Here is a 21,953-nt window from a genome sequence, read left to right as displayed (position 1 = left end):
CTCTGCCAACCAGTTTTCTATCCATCTTAATACACTCCCCCAAACCCATGCACTTTAATCTTGAACGATAATTTCTTATGCGGGACCTTGTCAAATGCTTTCTGAAAGGCCAAATATACCACATCTACTGGTTCCCCCTTGTCAATATAGGAGTGACTTCAGGATTGGGAACACGCATCAGGATATGCATCAGGGAAATGTGGCTATCTATTAAAGTGAATAGAATTCACATTAATATCCAGTAACTATACAATGCTTGTAAAAAGCATTACTACAGGTGCAAAATAATGTCGATATTCATAGAATCTACAGTGCAGAAGAAGGGCATTTGGCCCATCGAGCCTGCACTGATAACAATTCCACCCAGGTCACATCCCTGTAGCCCCACACATTCACCCTCCTAATCTCCCTGACACTAAGGGGCAATTTACCAAACAACCTAACATGCACATCGTTGAAGTGTGGGAGGAAACCAGAGCACCTGGAGGAAACCCACGCAGACACAGGGAGAACATGCAAACTCCACACAGACAGTCACCCGAGACCGGAATTGAACCCGGGTCCCTGGCGCTTGGAGGCAGTAGTGCTAACTACTGTGCCACCGTGCCGCCCATATTGGTAATATAAAACAAAATTGAAAATGCTAGAAATACTCAGAAGGTCAGGCAGTATCTGTGGAGAAGGCCAGGCAGTACCTGTGGAGAAGGTCAGGCAGTACCTGTGGCCGGTGACCTTTGATAACTGCTACTTGGCCTGCTGTGTATTTTTAGCAGTTTTTATTTTGATTTCAGCTTTCCAGCTTCTGCAGTGTTTTCGCTTTTTCTCTTTTTGAGGTCAGACCTCTGCATCTGGTGTAGAGGCCTGATAATTAGATGCTAATGCATTCAAATAATGTCGGGGAATTGTACCCCGGGGGAGGGGACAATGGCGTCACGCATTGATGTTGGCATGAAATGCAGTTTGAGAGTTCTCACAAGATGTTCATCTCCCGTCGCTGAACCCATCCAATGTGATTGGGAGCAGAAACCCCCGGCTATTGTATTTCTCAAAATGATAAACCCAGATAGTTCAGGATGTAGCATGATCTTCTAACAGAAAAACATAGCTGACCTAGATAGATATTCACATCTGTGTGAATATTCACATGAATGGGGCGACGATCTGGCACTGCTGCCTCACAACACCACAGACCCGAGTTCGATTCCCAGCTTGGGTCACTATCTGTGCGGAATCTGCACGCTCTCTCTGTCTCTGTGTGGGTTTGCTCCGGGTGCTCCGGTTTCCTCCCACAATCTGAAAGGCGTGCTGGCTAGGTGCATTGGCCATGCTAAATTCTCCCTCAGTGTACTCTGGCGCTGGAATGTGGCGACTGGGGGATTTTCCCAGTAACTTCATTGCAGTGTTAATGTAAGCCTGCTGGTGACATTAATAAATAAACTTGTAACAAAAACTTGCATCAGCAAGGAAGGTACCTGGCAACATTCCAATCACGAGAATGGCTCATAAAGTCTTCTTTTTTAACAATTATTTGCCCAGCAAGTTTGTTAATTGTTTTACATGAAGTCCATGCTCACATCGTTAACAACCAATAAAATTGTCATGTTTGGAATAAACCTTTGGCAATATTACTGGCTTAACATTAATGATGTTCCTCTGCTAGTTTAACCAAGTCATTAATTTGTTTTAAATGGGTAATGCCTCTGAAAAAATGGTGGATAGAAGAATGTCAGACCTCTATGTAAACCTCTATGACTCGAGACAAACATGTAAACACTTGAGCATTAATACCACCAAAATAGTTCGAGCCAGTACTCTTTTAATATGCCATACAATGCCATTAATACTGGTTTACTCATATATTTACCTCTGCGCTGTGTGCCTGGCTTTGCCAGATTGGTATCTACAATCCCCTGAAAACAGCTACATGAGAAATTCCCTGGAGTGTTCATGCAGGCAGATAAATCAGAGCAGGAAACAAAAACAGACAATACCGAGGAAACTCAGCAGGTCTGACAGCATTAGTGGAGAGAGAATAGAGCCAACGTTTCGAGTCTGGCAATGGCAGGTTCTGACGAAGGGTCATCCAGACTGGAAACGTTGGCTCTATTATCTCTCCATAGATGCTGCCAGACCTGCTGAGATTTTCCAACATTTTCTGTTTCTGTTTCATATTCCAGCATCCACAGTATTTCGCCTTTATCTAAATGAGAGTATGTGTTGTCCCCAGTCTGACACTCGTCAATGTCTGAAACAAGAATTAGATCACAACTATCACTTGGAGCACAAGTTACTTTATCCCAACAATTGGAAGTCATGTTAAACTCAGGCAGTGTACCTTCATATATCCTTCCAGATATACTGGGGTTTGTAACTCTGAACCCAACATGACATTGATAGCTGAAGGTACTGGATACTGCAAAGACTTTAGGCCGTGACAACATTCCTGCAGTACATAGTATTGAAGACTTGTGCCCCAGAACGAGCCCAGGCCACAACCATGTTGGTCCAGTTAAGCTACAACACCGGCATTTACCTGATAATGTACAACATTGCCCAGGTATGTCCTGTTCCAAAAAAAGCAGGGCATATCCAATCCAACTAATGACCGTCCCATCGGTCCACTCTCAATCATCAGCAAAGTGATGGAAGGTGCTGTGAACACTGCCATCTAGTGGCACCCACTCAGCATTACGTTCTCACTGACACTCAATTTGGGTTCTCCCAGGGACACACAGCTTCAGAACAAACATAGTCCAGAGGTGATGTGAGAAGAACTGTCCTTAACATCAAGGCAGCTTTTGACTGGTCTTGGGGTGAGCACAGCCATAAAATCCCATCTGATATCTCTAGTTCCTTCTAAACAACTACACGAGAAATTTCCTGGAGTGTTAATGCAGACAGCTAAATCAGAGCACGGATTGGCCCCAGCCTGACACTCAACAATGTCGGAAACAAGGATTAAATCAAGGATGTCATTCTGAGCACAAGTTACTCGATCCTATCAACTGAAAGTCATGTTAAATGTCCTACCTTCACATATCCTTCCAGGTGTGTTGGGACTTGTGTCATTGAACCCAGGTTTACACTGACAGGTGTACGTTGTGTTCAGTCTGATACAAGTTCCATTAACTGAAGAGTCATTCAGTCCTGACTGGCAGCTGCCTCTGTCTGTAATGAGGGAGGAGTTGTGTAAGGAATTGGATTCACTTTGTAAAACGAATAAGTAATAGATTCTTATGTGACCGTTCTTTCCTTATATTAATCCAGCGCACATGTCATCTTCTCACTGTTACGTCCGCCAATGCAAAATGATCTCTTCGCTAATATGTTAAGTCACCATCGCTCACCTGGTCATACATTTATATTGTAGTCACTCAGGACTGGTTCAGTGGCAGCACTGGCATGTGTGAATCAGCAAGTTAAGCATTCAAAGTCTGATCCAGTTTTTGGCACATCCAGTCTGACATTCACAACAGAGCAGGGAAAAGGTGGCACGGTGGCGCAGTGGTTAGCACTGCTGCCTCACAGCGCCAGGGAACCGGGTTTGATTCCAGTCTTGGGTCACTATCTGTGTGGAGTTTGCGCATTCTCGCTGGCTCTGCATGGGTTTCCCCCGGGTGCTCCAGTTTCCTCCCACAGTCCAAAGATGTGCGGGATAGGTGGATTGGCCATGCTAAATTGCTTCTTAGTATTCCAAGATATGGAGGTTCGGGGGATTAGCGGGGTAAATATGTGGCGTTACAGGGATTGGGTCTGGATGGGATGCTCTGTCACAGAGTCGGTGCAGACTCGATGGGCCGAATGCCCTCCTGCACTGTAGTGATTCTATGACTCTATGACCTTTGTTTCTTTTCCAATATCTCAGATGCATTGGTCAATAGAAGTCACAAGGCAGATTAATAAGAGAATAAAAACGAATGCAAAACACTGGTGATCATTCCCAGAGCGATGGGACAAAGTTTCACAGATACTTGCACCAAGATCAGGTCTTCAGTTGAAAAGTTGGTTTAGCCTGTGTTTTGGGCAAGGCACCAGATTGGTTAAGGAGATGAACCTTGTGCTAGGAACAGCTTCCCAGAGGGATGTTGAGGGACTGATTGCCATTGAAATTACTTGTGAACTCTCATTAAGGAGACTTCATGGAATTTGGTACATAGCGTTTAACCAAATGTTCTCTCCCAATAGTGACCAGGTAATCAAGAGTAAATATGTTGGGAGTAATATTTTGTTGTAAATAGCAATAACAATGCAAATTTACTGCCGCCCAGACACTACTGAGAGTGCTGCTCTGTTGATAAGAGTAGAGAAAAAGTTACTTCATATCTAACTATACCTGATTTGTGATTGAATAATTACTGAAAGTGATGAAGAGAACTCTGCTCCTTTTCCTCAGAATTGGCAATTTGTGGGACAAATTTCAGCAAGAATTTTAAAATCTAAAAGACCAGGCTAGAACATAAATCAAAATTATGGTCATGAGCTGTGTTCTGGAACACTTGTAAACTTGGTGGGAATATTGTCTATCTTCATCAGGGTCATTCATATTTCCCAAATCACGGATGCTGTCAGGCCCGCTGAGAATTTCACCATTTTCTATTTATATTTCGAATTTCCAACACCTGCAGTGTGTTTCTCTAGAATCATTAATGTGTTAGGATTGTTTGGCATATGCAGTTCAGAAAACAAAGTTAAAAGTTTATTTATTAATGTCACAAGTAGGCTTACATTAACACTGCAATGAAGTTACTGTGAAAATCCCCTAGTCGCCACACTCCGGCGCCTGTTCGGGTACACTGAGGGAGAATTTAGCATGGTCAATGCACTGAATCAGCACGTCTTTGAAAAGAAACCGGAGCATCCAGAGGAAACTCACACAGACACGGGGAGAACGTGCAACTCCACACAGATAGTGACGTGAGGCTGGATTCGAACCAGGTCCCTGGCTCTGTGAGGCAGCAGTGCTAACCACTGTGCCACCGTGCCACCCCAACAATGATCCTCAGAGGTTTTTATATGTGGTAATTCTATAATTTACAGAGCAGAGCTATTTTCCAAGCTAATCCCATCAATTATGGACCACATACTCTATCCTTACATTCCTTTGTTTCCATTGTAATTCATGCCAAACCTACAGAACTATTTACTTTCTTCAGGGTTCAGTTCGAATCCCTACATAGGAACCCTCCAGTGCAGAAGGAGGCCATTTGGCCCAGTGAGTCTACACTGACTCTCTGACAGAGTGTTTTATCCAGGCCTTATCTCCATAATCCCACATATTTACCCCGCTAATCCCCTTAATCTACATATCTTTGGACACTAAGGGAAAATTTAGCATGGCCAATCAACCTAATCTGCACATCTTTGGGACAGTGCGAGGAAACCTGAGCACCCGGAGGAAACCCACGCAGACACAGGGAGAAGGTGCAAACTCCACATAGACAGTCATCCAAGGCTGGAATCGAGCCTGGGCCCCTGGTGCTGTGAGGCAACTCTGCTAACCACTGTGCCACCGTGCCACCCCAGTTCTACCTGATAATGTCAGGCTTTTGAAACCAAAACTTTAGTGTCAGTCAGCTAATCAATGGCTGATCCCCAGCAACTTTCTACCCTGTCTAGAATCATAGGGTGGAGATGCCGGCGTTGGACTGGGGTAAACACAGTAAGAAGTTTAACAACACCAGGTTAAAGTCCAACAGGTTTATTTGGTAGTAAAAGCCACACAAGCTTTCGGAGCTCCAAGCCCCTTCTTCAGGTGAGTGGAAATTCTGTTCACAAACAGAGCATATAAAGACATAAACTCAATTTACTTGAATAATGGTTGGAAAATGGAAAACGATGCAAGAAAGGATGTTCCGAGGCATGGTACATTGGGGAAACTATGCAGACGCTGCGACAACGGATGAATGAACACCGCTCGACAATCACTAGGCAAGACTGTTCTCTTCCTGTTGGGGAGCACTTCAGCGGTCACGGGCATTCGGCCTCTGATATTCGGGTAAGCGTTCTCCAAGGCGGCCTTCGCGACACACGACAGCGCAGAGTCGCTGAGCAGAAACTGATAGCCAAGTTCCGCACACACGAGGACGGCCTCAACCGGGATATTGGGTTCATGTCACACTATTTGTAACCCCCACAGTTGTGTGGACCTGCAGAGTTTCACTGGCTGTCTTGTCTGGAGACAATACACATCTTTTTAGCCTGTCTTGATGCTCTCTCCACTCATGTTCTTTTGTTTCTTAAAGACTTGATTAGTTGTAAGTATTCGCATTCCAACCATTATTCATGTAAATTGAGTTTGTGTCTTTATATGCTCTGTTTGTGAACAGAATTTCCACTCACCTGAAGAAGGGGCTTGGAGCTCCGAAAGCTTGTGTGGCTTTTACTACCAAATAAACCTGTTGGACTTTAACCTGGTGTTGTTAAACTTCTTACTAGAATCATAGGATCATAGTATCCCTCCAGTGCAGAAGGAGGCCATTTGGCCCACCAAGTCTGCACTGACCATAATCCCACCCAGGCCCTATCCGCACAACCCCATGCATTTACTCTAGCTCGCCCCCCTCTGTTTAGCCTTGGTGATATAATGCTCTATGCACCTCATCCTTTCATTCAGGTTTTTACAAATTGAAAAATAGTTTCTTCTAGATATTTGCAAGATTCCTATGAATCCAGTGGTTGACCAGTTTGTGCTGGAATTCCTTACCTGCAATGTGTGTGTTTTGAAGATCCACAGTGAACTGTTGACTATTGTTTAAAGATTTGAGGAGTGCCTCTTTGATATCAGCTACAGAAATGGTGATGTTTGTCGACACGGTAACAGTAAAATTCACACTCCAGACTCTAACGGACGTGACGTCAATTCCAATCTCTCCCCTCCTGGTTAAATTTTGTAACTTTATCTTGAATCCTCCGATCACCTGAAAGGGAAAACAGAAATCCTTTCCCCACACTTCTTCCCACAGACAACATGAAGATCACAAAAAAAGCTCTTAATATCAGGCGTTTCAGAAGGAAAACTTGGCTTCCTCCCAAAGTTAGAGGCGCAACCTACAATCGAAGAAAAGCAAAATATGGCAGATGCTGGCGATGGTAAATAAAAACGGGAAGTGTTGAAAAGGCCGAGTGGCTCAAGCCAAAAGAGATAATGCTGGAAAATCTCAGCATGTCTGGCAGCATTTGTGGAGAGAGAACAGAGCTGACATTTCGAGTCCGGATGACCCTTCGCTTTTAAACCACCTTCTTTCCTTTTTCTTTCCAATGGGCTAGTTTGCTTTGAGAAGGTTTTTTAAAAAATTCAAGTGAAGTCTAAGTGGTTGCAACAAAAACAGAAAATGCTGGAAAATCTCAGCAGGTCCGTCAGCATTTATGGAGAGAGAATAGAGCCAACGTTTCGAGTCTGGATGACCCTTCATCAGAACTCCTTTTTTTTTGACGAAGGGTCATCCAGACTTGAGACGTCAGCTCTTTTCTCTCCTTACAGATGCTGCCAGACCTGCTGAGATTTTCCAGCATTTTCTCTTTGGGTTTCAGATTCCAGCATCTGCAGTAATTTGCTTTTATTCAATCAAGCAGCTGGTTTGAGTCTAATATAATACCCCTTTGGAACGCAGAATCGAAGGTGTGCAATGATTGGGTTAATGATATCCAGATCTTCTCAGTGTCGGCTTTGTTCCAGTTGGCTGCACTTCAGTTTGTGAGTTGGAAAGTTGTTAGTTCCAATGAAACGTCATTCATACAGTCCAATGCAGTAATGCGGGGGATGCTAGATTACAAGGAGTACTGGATGCGATTGAAGCAAGTTCTTTAGACTTCCAGTGGTCTATATAATCATAGAAATCATAGAAACCCTACAGTGCAGAAGGAGGCCATTCGGCCCATCGAGTCTGCACCGACCACAATCCCACCCAGGCCCTACCCCCACATATTTACCCGCTAATCCCTCTAACCTACACATCCCAGGACTCTAAGGGGCAATTTTTAACCTGGCCAATCAATCTAACCCGCACATCTTTGGACTGTGGGAGGAAACCGGAGCACCCGGAGGAAACCCACGCAGACACGAGGAGAATGTGCAAACTCCACACAGACAGTTTTATATAAATGATAGTAATCTCCTGGCACTATCTGGAGATGACGATAACATGATTAGCATCATGCTTCTGTGAAGATACTGTGCCTTTAAGAAATGTATTTTAATCATGCTTTTCTTCAAGCAGGTTCCGGCATTTCATCGGCACCAAGATGTCTGTAACTGGTGCCCTCTAATTGTTACTGAAACAATGTAATGAATACCATGCTGATTTTAATCTGGACTAACTCAGTGTTCTGTGGTTTAATAGACCTTTGGGAAAGGTTGAGTGGGACTTGATTTGAGACTGATTGACAGTTTATACTGAAGCTATGCTTCAGAGAAAAGCCCAGTTTTAGTTTCATTTCTCAGTTGCTGCCAGGACCTGGTGGGAGAAGGCAGTGTGTTTCTGTCTCTCTCTCTCTTTCTCCCCAGGGGCTTTTTGGAAATTTCCGGGAGTGGGAAACCTCAGAGATTTAATCCAAGGTTCAAAGGACCAATTCACAGCAGGTGTTAAAAATCTGAAAATCCAGCATCAGGTGAGCATTCTTATTTTTTTTGTGCCAAGTCTGAAGAGGGGTGTTTGTCTCTCAGATGGTATTTTACTTGGAACAACAGAGATAGCTGGTTGTTAAGGTTTATACTGTTTCTTGTAACGAGTAAAAGTTATGCTAAATCTTTTCATTATATTTTAACTGTATTCTTAACATAATCTTTGTTTGATAAAAGCTTCCTAGTGGGTCACTTGAGTCATACCTGGAGTGAAATATCTTATGCTCACCCTAATGCCAAAATCAAATTTAAATTTTAGGATCTAGGCTATCTTCATAAAATACCTTGGAGTTTCTGACTTGGGTCTTAACAGCTCCCACAACAAAACCAAGGTGGTGGTTGTGTAGCAGTAATGTTGCTGGACTAGTATTCCAAAAGGCCAGGCTAATACCCAGGTGACACAGGTGTTTTAATTCAGTTCAGAAACTCCAAAGTGTTTTGTGAAACCCACCTGGCTCATAGGTTTTGCACTTTGAATTTGGCGAGGATAAACATAGTATGTTTCACTACAGGTATGATTCAAATGACCCACTGGGGAGCTTTTATCAAAGAAAGTTTATTTAAGAATACATTTAAGAATGTATGGAAAGAAAACTAGCAATAACTTTCATCAATTTCAAACAAAAAAACAAAATAACTATGATAATGTATAACCCTTAACAAATATATGTAAAATGTTGCAATCGAATAAATGTTTGCATAGGCAAAACCCTTTCTCCAGGTTTGTTTTATATTGTCTCTCCTCCTTTTTCCTACCAAAGATATATCACTTCACATTTCTCTGCAAGGTAAGTGCGGGGTGATTGTGGGGTAGAAGATTGTGATCGTGTTTGGTTGGGGTCTCAGGTCACGAGCTGTCCAGGGATCCTTACTCCATCCAATCTCACAAAAATAATTCCAAATTAAACTAGACAATCCATCTTTGGCTCCATTGCTTGTAGAACCCAAACATCAAACCTGAAATGACGATTGGAGTTCTAACACTTGTGAGTGCTGTAGGTAACTGGCGGTAGGCACTGATCACCAGTCTCTTCAGTGTCAATGGGCCAACCAACCTTATTATGCCAGGCGATAAAAGCGCTGACCTGTTATATCTGTTGTATCGAGTGTAGGCTGTGAGACATCCAATGATTTAATCATGTCTGATTCAGGCAGTATGGTGACCCCACCCATGCTATTCCAGATCTCATCACATCCAGCTGTTCTTAGAATCATAGAATCCTACAGTGCAAAAGGAGGCCATTCGGCCCATCAAGTCTGCACCGACCACAATCCCACTCCGGCCCTATCCCCATAACCCCATGCATTTCCCCAGATAGTCCACCCTGACACTAAGGGGAAATTTAGCATGGCCAATCAATCTAACCCGCACATCTTTGGGCTGTGGGAGGAAACTGGAGCACCCGGAGGAAACCCACCCAGACACGAGGCGAATGTGCAAACTCCACAGTGACAGTGACCCAAGCCGGCAGTCGAACCCGGGTCTCTGATGCTGTGAGGCAGCAGTGCTAACCACTGTGCCACCTTGTCGCTCTTTACTCCTGGTGGGGAATCGACTAGAACATTAGCTGGACCAACCATAAATATTGGAGATAAAAGAGCAGGTCCAAGGATGTGAGAAAGCAACCCATCTCCTGACTCCCCAAAGTCTATCCACTGTAAACGGGCAGAAATCAGGAGTGTGATGAAAGACTCTCCACTTCCTTGAGTGAGTATGGCTCCAACAACTTCCGCAAAGCCTGTCATCATCCAGAATAAAGTGTCACACTTGATCAGCATCCACTCTGCATCTTCATCATTTACTCACTGCACCATCAGCACACAGTGGCAGCAGCATGCCAGCAACAAGGTATACTCCCGAATCTAGCATAATCTCCTTTAACAGAGCCTCCCAAATCCATGACCTCTACCACCCAGAAGAACAAGGGCAGCAGATACATAGGAAAATCCACCAATTGAAAGCACCCTTCCAGGCTGCACACCATCCTGACCTGGGACTATATTGTTAGGTGCATTGGCCATGCTAAATTCTCCCTCATTGTACCTGAACAGGCTTTGGAGTGTGGCGACAGGGGGATCTTCACAGTAACTTCATTGAAGTGTTAATGTAAACCTACTTGTGACACTAATAATTAAACTTTAAAAAAATTACCATTCTCACTGCCACTTTGCATCAAAATCATTCCTGACTGCAATGTGGGTGTACCTACATATTGCAGGGGTTCAAGAAGATGGATCATCTCCACCCTTAGTGGTGAAAGGGCTAATTATCACTCATTTTAAAAATCACACAAGCCGCAATGAGAGAAACCATAGGTCTTTATTGAAGCCGCGCTAGTTGAGTGTCAAGGACTAGTTAAAAGAGAGGAAACCATAGAATATAAGTTTGTTTATCTAACAAAGGCCCTTAGTCTGGAGAATTCATTAAATCAGACATCTGGAAATGGGAGAAGTAATTGATACCTACAAATCCAGACACAAGCTGGAATGTCAAGGATACTTATATTGATGGTCATCTAACATGATCAAACATTTACACTGATTGGATATTATAATTAAGGGTGATTGATTTTAACATTTTTATCTTATGCATGATTTAACTCTAATCAATAATTGTGAGTGGATAGAGATAACTCCCATGCCTTGATTATTATATGTTAATTACTTGTAATTGAATCTGAAAGTATATTTGCCTGTGTAACCCTGAATTTTGTACTCTGGCTGGCTACCCGCTGGGTCCTTACTATATAGCTCGCACGTTAAACAGCTGTGTGAAAAGCTCCGTGACTTGGTCTGACTACTTGAAGGGAACAAAGTTGCAATAAGAAGTCTGAACACCAAAGGGCACCGCAACAGTGGCAATTAGGGTTGGGCAATGAATGCCTTTCCATCGATGCCCATTACCCATGAAGGAATCAGCATGTATACCAAAGTTATGATTGGTTACATCGAACTCTTTTATTTGACTCATTCCTGCTTTTTGTTCTTGTTACAAACTGAATGTGCATTGTGGCTAGATTCTGGTGGAAAGATTCTGACATTCCAGAATGCCATTCTATAACTATTGTTATCACTGTATATTGTTAAATGCTGGCCATACTAGCAGCACTCGAATCCCACGAATGAGTTTTAAAAAATATAATTGGAGAAGGCTGGTCTTTAAGAACGGTTGTTCAGTATTCAAACTCACCACCACCTTCTCAAGGGCAACTAGGGATGGGCAATAAATGCTAGCCAGCCAGCGACGCCCGTGCCCCATGAATGAATAAAAAGAAATGCCCATCACCCACAGTGAGCTTTTCTTTATAACTCTATCCTGTTACCTCTGTCTCAACTCACGTACAAAATAACTTACCTCATCAGTGAAATTCTTTGCAAATTCTTGGTATCTCTGGCTTTCATTATTTCCAAGGTCTGCTGTGTACTGCAAATTTGTAATTCTTGTTGATCCTTCAAGAATGTTGGCAACTTTGAAGAAAAAAGTAAACTATTTGATGAGAACATGCGATCTGCCAATTTTTTTCATGCTGTAGTCTTGAGTGGCATCGTAAACACCGTGATCTAGATTTTGAGGAGGCAAGACTGAAGGCATGCGCCAACATGCGCCGGGATTAAGTGGCAAGTCCTGGCGAAAGGGGTGAGGGGTATGGGTGTTCGGGTTTGAGAAGTCAGGGAGGGAGGGTAAAGGGGAGGTGGGATCTTGGGGATGTGCCTCTGATAGACCTAGGATGTTCCCTCTCAACCTCTGCCATGCGCCAGCTCACGCAGTAAAAGCTGCTGGAATCCAAGGGGATCATGGGATGTGGGCGTCGCTGGCTAGGCCAGCATTCCTAACTGCCCTTGGGGACGTTGGTGGTGAATCACAGTTTTGAATTGCTACAGTCCATGTGCTTTAGGTACACACACAGTGCTTGCTGTTAGCAAGGAAGTTCCAGGATTGTGATGCAGCAGCAGTGAACAAATGGCAATATGGCACCAAGTTAGGATTGAAGAGACAAAAACAGAATATGCTGGAAAATCTCTGCAGGTCTGACAGCATCTGTAGAGAGAGAACAGAGCCAATATTTTGTGTCTGGATGATTCTTCGTCAGAGCTAGTGTTGAAGAGAAATGTGCATGTCATGATGTTCCCATGCATCTACTGCCCAGGACCTTCTAAACTCTGTTGTGATCTCGATCTCAGGTAAGTCTGATTTCACCAGATGAAGGAATAGCGCTCTGAAAGCTCCTGATTCCAAATAAACCTGTTGGACTTTAACCTGGTGTGGTGAGACTTCTTAATGGGTAAGATGTGTATAGAGAGAAATGGGCCAAATGTGGGCAATTGGGACTAGCTTAGTGGTAAAAAAGAGGTCGGCATGGACAAGTTGGGCTGAAGAGCCTCTTTCTATGCTGTAAACCTCAATGACCCTCTATGACTCTATTTAGTGAAGTATTCCATTTAATAGGATCAGCCAAAACTGTTTTTCTATCAGCTTTGTGTTTGGAGCTGTTGTCACAGATACAGATACTAATCTAGGAGTAAAAGTAGACCCACTTTAAAGGTAAATCATCTGATGAAGCAATACTCAAAGCAATGTCAACTGACAAAGGTGTAATATGGCTAAAATTGTTGAAGATGTAGAACAAGATGTTAACTCACCTGATGAAGGGATACAGAAGACTGATTTTATTAAGGATAAGCTGGTATTTTCTGTTGCAACAAGCGTAGATGTCAGATTGTTTGATGCAGGAGAGGTAGGGGCAGATGTTGTAGACTTTGAGAAAGTTGGTGCAGAAGGTGTGGACGTAGAGGATAGCACATTTGATGCAGACAATGTAGTTCCACTTGCTGTGGAGTTTGACACAGTTGCTGAACTCAAAGTTAACGCAGGTGTTGTAGTGTTTGACATTGATACAGAAGATGTTAGGGCCGACGTTTTAGAGTTGGCCACAGCTGATGTACTTAGTGCTGAAGGAGATGTCATAAAATTTGACACAGTTGATGCACTTGACGCAGGTACAGGTGTTGAAAAGATTGACACAGTTGATACAGCATCGGACATAGTTGATTCACTCAGTGTGGAAATAGATGTCGCAAAATTTGCAGACAATGTGGGTGTAGATGTTGTAGAATGGGACAGAGATGATGCAGAAGATGTTGGTGCAGATGTTGTAGAATGTGATAGAGTTGATGTATCAGGTGAAGTAGTAGATGTGGAGTTAGACAGAGTTGATGAAGAAGATGCTGGTGAGGATAGTGCAGAGTTTGACACAGTTGGTGCATTAGATGTTGGTGAAGATGGTGTAGAAGTTGCAACAGTTGATGCACTCAATGTCACTGCTAATGTTGTAATGCTTGAGTGAGTTGACGCAGTCAGTATTGGTGCAGATGTCGAGTTTGAGACAGTTGCAAAAGATACCTCTCCAGATTGTGTGTAATTTAACACATTTGATGCACTTGGTGTTGGTACAGATGTTGTAGAGTTTGACACATTTGATACAGAAACTGTCGATGCAGTTAATACAGGGTTTGATACAGTTGATGTCTCCGATGTCGGTTCTGACGCAGCACTTGACAGAGTTGACACAGATGTTGATTCAGAAGTTGGAGTCTGTGACACAGTTGGTGTTCTCGTTAAAGGCGAAAATGTTGTAGTTTGTGGCTGAGTGTCACAGGCTCTTGGTAGACGTAGCTTATGGTTTGACACATTTGATGCAGGGGATACAGGTGAAGGTGATGTAGAGTTGAATAGAGTTGATGATCCAGATGTTGTTGCAGGTGTTGTGGAGCTTGGCTCTGTTGATGTACTAGATGCCAGTGCAGATGATGAAGAAATTGATTTGCTTGATGCTCTGCATGCAGCTGAAAGAGAGAGATTAACATTAGATGAGGAAAATCTTGCGATACTCCTGGAGAGTCTTTAATGAGAGGTAGTAAGGGAGAGGATGATAGCCCCAGATATTCACTGCTTAGTCCTCCAACTGAGTAGGAAAGATGGTGTGAATACCTTTTCCATTTGTTTTAAGGTTTTCTTTTTGTCTGTCTCATGCCCATCTGATTATGGTGCAGAAATGAATCGATTTGACCCACCAATCTCTGGTGGAGCAACCCGTTAGTTGAATGTCATGGCCATGCTTTCCTGGGCTTTATATTTTTTTCAAAAACTAAATAGTTTACTTCAAAAGATTTGAATAATTCTGCTTTAATTGAAATTTGTAGCGGGGAATTCCACAATCTAAGCACTCTGCATAATTTTTTTCTCTTTCACTTTCTCTAATTTATTTTTGTTGCATGTTTTAAACTTGCGCTTATCATTAACATCCCAACACCCAGCAGCAAAATTAATCATTACACACTGGATCATAACTTTGTAGATGTTTAACAGGTCATCACTAAACCTTTCCAATGCTATCGTTCCTGATAATTACAATGCTTAATTTCTAGCTGTCCTCGTTCCTCCATGCGGATGCTATAGTTAAGAAAGCCCACCAATGCCTCTACTTTCTTAGGAGACTAAGGAAATTTGGCATGTCTGCTATAGCTCTCACCAACTTCTACAGATGCACCATAGAAAGCATTATTTCTGGTTGTATCACAGCTTGGTATGGCTCCTGCTCTGTCCAAGACCGCAAGAAACTACAAAGGGTCATGAATGAAGCCCAGTCCAGCACTCAAAACAGTCTCCCATCCATTGACTCTGTCTACACTTCCCGCTGCCTTGGCAAAGCAGCCAGCATAATCAAGGACCCCATCCACCCTGGACATTCTGTCTTTCACCTTCTTCCGTCGGGAAAAAGATACAAAAGTCTGAGGTCATATACCAACCGACTCAAGAACAGCTTGTTCCCTGCTGCCATCAGACTTTTGATTGGACCTACCTCGCATTAAGTTGACCTTTCTCTGCACCCTAGCTATGACTGTAACACTACATTTGGCAATCTCTTCTTTCCTTCTCTATGAATGGTATGCTTTGTCTGTATAATGTGCAAGAAACAATACTTTTCTCTGTATACTATTACACGTGGCAATAATAAATTAAATCAAATCAAAGTCCAAGCAAATCAACACTGCAACATACCACATTATTTTTATATCCTCCCTATAATAACATACCCAAAACGGCACACAACAGTCCATCAACACACAAATGAAAGCATTTGACAAATTCAACATTAGCTCCTTGTTCTTTGGATTCAATTTTGCTGTGGAGAAATTCAGGCAAATCATCTGCTCATTATGCCTGGATTGTGTTATGAGGAAAGGTTAGACAGACTGGGCTTGTTTCCACTGGAGTTTAGGAGAGTGAGAGGGTGACTTGATTGAAGTATATACGATCCTGAATAGTCTTGACAAGGTGGACATGGAAAGAATGTTTCCTCTTTTGAGTGAGTTCAGAATTAGGAGGTACTGTTTTAAAGTTTGGGGTCACCCTTTTTTGGACAGAGATGAGGAGAATCTTTTTTAGAAACCCTACAGTGCAGAAGGAGGCCATTTGGCCCATCGAGTACGTACCGACATCAATACCACCCAGCCCTTATTACCGTAGCCCCACTTATTTACCTTGCCAGTCCCCCTGACACTAAGGGTCAATTTAGCATGGCCTATCAACCTAATCTGCACATCTTTGGACTGTGAGCGGAAACTAGAGCACCCGGAGGAAACCCATGTAGACACAGGGAGAATGTGCAAACTCCTCACAGACAGTGACCCAAGCCGGGAATCGAACCCGGGTCCCTGGCGATGTGAGGCAGCAGTGCTAACCACTGTGCCACTGTGCCGCCCACTGTGCAACTGTGCCGTTCTCTCAAAGGGTTGTGTGACTTTGGAACTTTGCCAAAGAAGAGTTTGGCAAAGTTCTAAAGTCACACGACCCTCTGAGAGAGCAGTGGAAATGGAGCCATTGAATATTTTTAAGGTGGTGGTAGATAGATTATTATTTGACAAGAGAATCAAAGGATAGCGAGGGTAGATGGGAATGTAGAAACTGAAACACAAAACGATTAGCCACAATCTTATTGAATGGTGGAACAGGCTCGAGGGGCAAATGACCTATTCCCTACGTTCATTTGTCCGTTTTGCACCCTGTCCAATTGAACTTCCCAGTTACTGCAATGGAAAGGAAAATTGAGGAGGAGGGGGTGAAGCAGCAGGCATGGATAACAGACAATCAACCATCACCCCAGTAACTCCCCTTGTCAAAGAAATTGGAATTTACTCTCATGTCTCGAGTTTGCAATGCCAAAGGTGAAAACTTTGCTCAAATCTATTTTCAGGTATCGGTGAATTGCAAATCGTGCAGCAAGTGTCAAGTCTCATTGAGGTAGGCAGCATGCCTTCTGCTCTATCTATTGATCATGCTACAGATCCATTGTCATTCCAATGACAGCCCCCAGACATCTTACAGACTACAGGTGACAAAATCCTCTGCCCTCCCTGAACGGATTAACAAGCTCAACAACCATCTTCCAAAAACAAGACGCGGCACTCCCAGAAAACTTGCAACAGTTGTATTATTCGATTGCATTCAATGTTAGCATTCATTTCTAGAGGGCTAGCATACAAGAGCAGGGATGTACTGCTGAGGCCGCATAAGGCTCTGGTCAGACCCCATTTTGAATATTGTGAGCAGTTTTGGGTCCCATATCAAAGGAAGGATGTGCTGGCCTTGGAAAGGGTCCAGAGGAGGTTCACAAGAATGATCCCTGGAATGAAGAGCTTGTCATATGAGGAGCGGTTGAGGAGTCTGGGTCTATTCTCGATGTAGTTTAGAAAGATGAGAGGGGATCTAATTGAAACTTACAGAATACTGAGAGGCCTGGATAGAGTGCACGTGGAGAGGATGTTTCCACTAGTGGGAGAGATTAGAACTCGAGAGCACAACAACAGAGTGAAGGGACGCTCCTTCAAAACTGGGATGGGAAGAAATTTCATCAGCCAGAAGGCAGTGAATCTGTGGAACTCAGTGTCACAGAGGGCTGTGGAGGCAGGTCATTGAGTGTCTTTAGAACATAGAACATAGAACATTACAGCGCAGAACAGGCCCTTCGGCCCACGATGTTGCACCGACCAGTTAAAAAAAAAAACTGTGACCCTCCAACCTAAACCAATTTCTTTTCGTCCATGAACCTATCTACGGATCTCTTAAACGCCCCCAAACTAGGCGCATTTACTACTGATGCTGGCAGGGCATTCCAATCCCTCACCACCCTCTGGGTAAAGAACCTACCCCTGACATCGGTTCTATAACTACCCCCCCTCAATTTAAAGCCATGCCCCCTCGTGCTGGATTTCTCCATCAGAGGAAAAAGGCTATCACTATCCACCCTATCTAAACCTCTAATCATCTTATATGTTTCAATAAGATCCCCTCTTAGCCGCCACCTTTCCAGCGAAAACAATCCCAAATCCCTCAGCCTCTCCTCATAGGATCTCCCCTCCATACCAGGCAACATCCTGGTAAACCTCCTCTGCACCCTCTCCAAAGCCTCCACATCCTTCCTGTAATGTGGGGACCAGAACTGCACACAGTACTCCAAGTGCGGCCGCACCAGAGTTGTGTACAGTTGCAACATAACGCTACGACTCCTAAATTCAATCCCCCTACCAATAAACGCCAAGACACCATATGCCTTCTTAACAACCTTATCTACTTGATTCCCAACTTTCAGGGATCTATGCACACATACACCTAGATCCCTCTGCTCCTCCACACTATTCAAAGTCCTCCCGTTAGCCCTATACTCAACACATCTGTTATTCCTACCAAAGTGAATTACCTCACACTTCTCCGCATTAAACTCCATCCGCCACCTCTCGGCCCAACTTTGCAACCTGTCTAAGTCTTCCTGCAAACTACGACACCCTTCCTCACTGTCTACCACACCACCGACTTTGGTGTCATCAGCAAATTTGCTAATCCACCCAACTATACCCTCATCCAGATCATTAATAAATATTACAAACAGCAGTGGCCCCAAAACAGATCCCTGAGGTACACCACTTGTAACCGCACTCCATGATGAATATTTACTATCAACCACCACCCTCTGTTTCCTATCCGCTAGCCAATTCCTGATCCAATTTCCTAGATCACCCCCAATCCCATACATCTGCATTTTCTGCAGAAGCCTACCATGGTGAACCTTATCAAACGCCTTACTAAAATCCATATATACCACGTCCACTGCCTTGCCCCCATCCACCTCCTTGGTCACTTTCTCAAAAAACTCAATAAGGTTAGTAAGGCACGACCTACCTGCCACAAAACCATGCTGACTATCACCTATCAATTCATTACTCTCCAAATAACTATAAATCCTATCCCTTATAATTTTTTCCAACATCTTGCCGACAACAGAAGTGAGACTCACCGGTCTATAATTCCCGGGGAAGTCTCTGTTCCCCTTCTTAAACAATGGGACAACATTCGCTAACCTCCAATCTTCTGGTACTATACCAGAGGCCAACGACGACCTGAAGATCAGAGCCAGAGGCTCTGCAATCACTTCTCTTGCCTCCCAGAGAATCCTTGGATAAATCCCATCCGGACCAGGGGATTTATCTATTTTCAGACCCTCCAGAATATCCTGCACATCCTCCTTATCAACTGTAATACTGTCTATTCTACTCCCTTGCAACCCAGTGTCCTCCTCAGCTATATTCATGTCCCCTTGCGTGAACACCGAAGAGAAATATTGGTTCAATGCTTCACCAATCTCCTCCGGTTCCACACATAGCTTCCCTCTGCCATCTATAACTGGCCCTAAACTTGCCCTAACCAACCTTCTGTTCTTGACATACCTATAGAACGCCTTAGGATTCTCTTTAACCCTATCCGCCAAAGTCTTCTCATGTCCCCTTTTAGCCCTTCTAAGCTCGCTCTTCAACTCCCTCTTAGCCAATCTAAAGCTTTCTAGTGCACTACCCGAGTGCTCACGTCTCATCCGAACATAAGCCTCCTTTTTCTTTTTAACCAACAAAGAAACTTTTTTGGTGCACCACGGTTCCCTAGCCCTACCAATTCCTCCTTGCCTGACAGGGACATACCTATCACAGACTCGCAGTAGCTGCTCCTTGAAAAAACTCCACATGTCGGACGTTCCCAGTCCCTGTAATCTCCTAGTCCAACCTATGTTTCCTAATTCTCTCCTAATAGCCTCATAATTACCCTTCCCCCAGCTAAAACCACTGGCCCGAGGTTCATGCCTATCCCTTTCCATCACTAAGGTGAACGTAACCGAATTGTGGTCACTATCACCAAAATGCACACCAACTTCCAAGTCTAGCACCTGGTCTGGCTCATTTCCCAGCACCAGATCCAATATAGCCTCACCTCTAGTTGGCCTGTCTACATACTGAGTCAAAAAACCTTCCTGCACGCTTTGAACAAAAACTGACCCCTCTAACGAGCTAGAGCTATAACAATTCCAGTCAATATTAGTCAAGTTAAAATCCCCCATAACAATTGCCCTATTACTTTCACTCCTAAGCAGGATTGACTCCGCAATCCTTTCCTCAACCTCTCTAGAACTTTTAGGAGGTCTATAAAAGACTCCCAACAGGGTGACCTCTCCTCTCCTATTTCTAATCTCCGCCCATACTACCTCAACAGATAAGTCCTCATCAAACCTCCTCTCTGACACTGTGATACAATCTCTGACCAATAATGCTACCCCTCCCCCTCTTCTACCTCCTTCCCTACTTCGACTAAAACATTTGAACCCCGGGACCTGCAGCATCCATTCCTGCCCCTGCTCTATCCATGTCTCTGAAATAGCCACAACATCGAAGTCCCAGGTACTGATCCACGCTGCAAGTTCACCCACTTTATTGCGAATACTCCTGGCATTGAAGTATACACATTTCAAACCCTGCTCCACCCCACCTCTGCAATGCCGTGCATTGCAGTCCCCATCCATGCATCCCTCACTTTCAGCCCCACTACTCAGGATCCCTCCCCCCCCCCGAATCAGTTTAAACCTCCCTGCATGGCCTTAGCAAATTTACCCCCCAGGATATTGGTCCCCTTCTGATTAAGGTGTAGACCATCCTTCTCATAGAGGTCACACCTTCCCCAGTACGAGCCCCAATTGCTTAAGTACCTGAACCCCTCCCTCCTGCACCATCCCCTCAGCCATGAATTCAAACCTTCCCTCTCCCTATTCCTCTCTAAACTATCCCGTGGTACAGGCAAGAGTCCAGAGATAACCACTCTGTCAGTCTTGGCCTTTAGTTTCCACCCCAACTCCATAAATCCCTGCCTAATATCCCCTTCCCCTATCCTCCCTATGTCGTGTGTCCCCACATGTACAATAACTTGTGGTTTATCTCCCTCCCCCCTAAGAGTCCTGAATACCCTGTCAGACACATCCCGGACCCCAGCCCCTGGTAGGCAACACACCAACCCTGAGTCCCTACCTTTAGTTCCGACCCTCCTATCTGTCCCCTTAATTGTGGAGTCCCCAATCACAAGGCCCAGTCTTTTACAGCCCCTAACCACCTGAGCTTTCTCACTCGGCTCACCCCCAGAGATCTGCTCTCTATGCTCAGTTGATTCCTCCTCAACTGTAGCCTCCAGCACCGAAAACCTATTATGGAGGGGAACCGCCCCAGGGGATTGTCTTCCCGATTGCTTCTTACCCCTCCTCCTGGCATTGACCCAAGCCTCATTTCTAGGAGTTACTATTTCTCTATAACTCCTATCAACTTCCACCTCCGCCTCCCGAATTATGCGGAGTTCCTCTACCTCCCCCTCCAGCTCCTTTACACGCTCCTCCAGAAGCTGCAATCTAATGCACTTCTTACAACTAAAATCTCCTGAAACACTACTGGATTTCCTCACCACATACATCCCACAGGAGATGCAGCATACTGCCTGAACTGCCATCCCTGAAGCCATTACCAGCAAGAAAAAAAGAAAACAAAAAACTTCCCCACACTTATAATTAGGTTAGAGGAGGATGGAAGGGTGGGATCCTCTACCAGTGTAGAGGATCGGGTATCTCCTCTGCACCAATTTATAGGGCTAGGGGCCCTATAAATTGGTGCAGAGGAGACAGAGATTGATAGGTTCTTGATCAATAAGGGGGTTAAGGGTTATGGGGAGAAGGCAGGAAAATGGGAATGAGAATCATATCAGCCATGATTGACTGGCAGAGCAGACTTGATGGACCGAATGGCCTAAATCTGCTCCCATATCTTATGGTCTTCTGGTCTTATTAGGTCAAAGTCACTGCACTTGCCAATTGGCTGGCTGGCCCTTTAAATTGCTGGAATTGGTCTCCTTCTTTGGAAAAAATATATTAGAAGCAGTACAATTATTTAAGAAACAACAAAGAGAGACTAAGAAAGC

This window comes from Mustelus asterias, chromosome 17, assembly GCF_964213995.1.
Source record: "Mustelus asterias chromosome 17, sMusAst1.hap1.1, whole genome shotgun sequence".
NCBI classification, from domain to species: domain Eukaryota; kingdom Metazoa; phylum Chordata; class Chondrichthyes; order Carcharhiniformes; family Triakidae; genus Mustelus; species Mustelus asterias.
Note: the sequence above shows the minus strand (reverse complement) of the source record.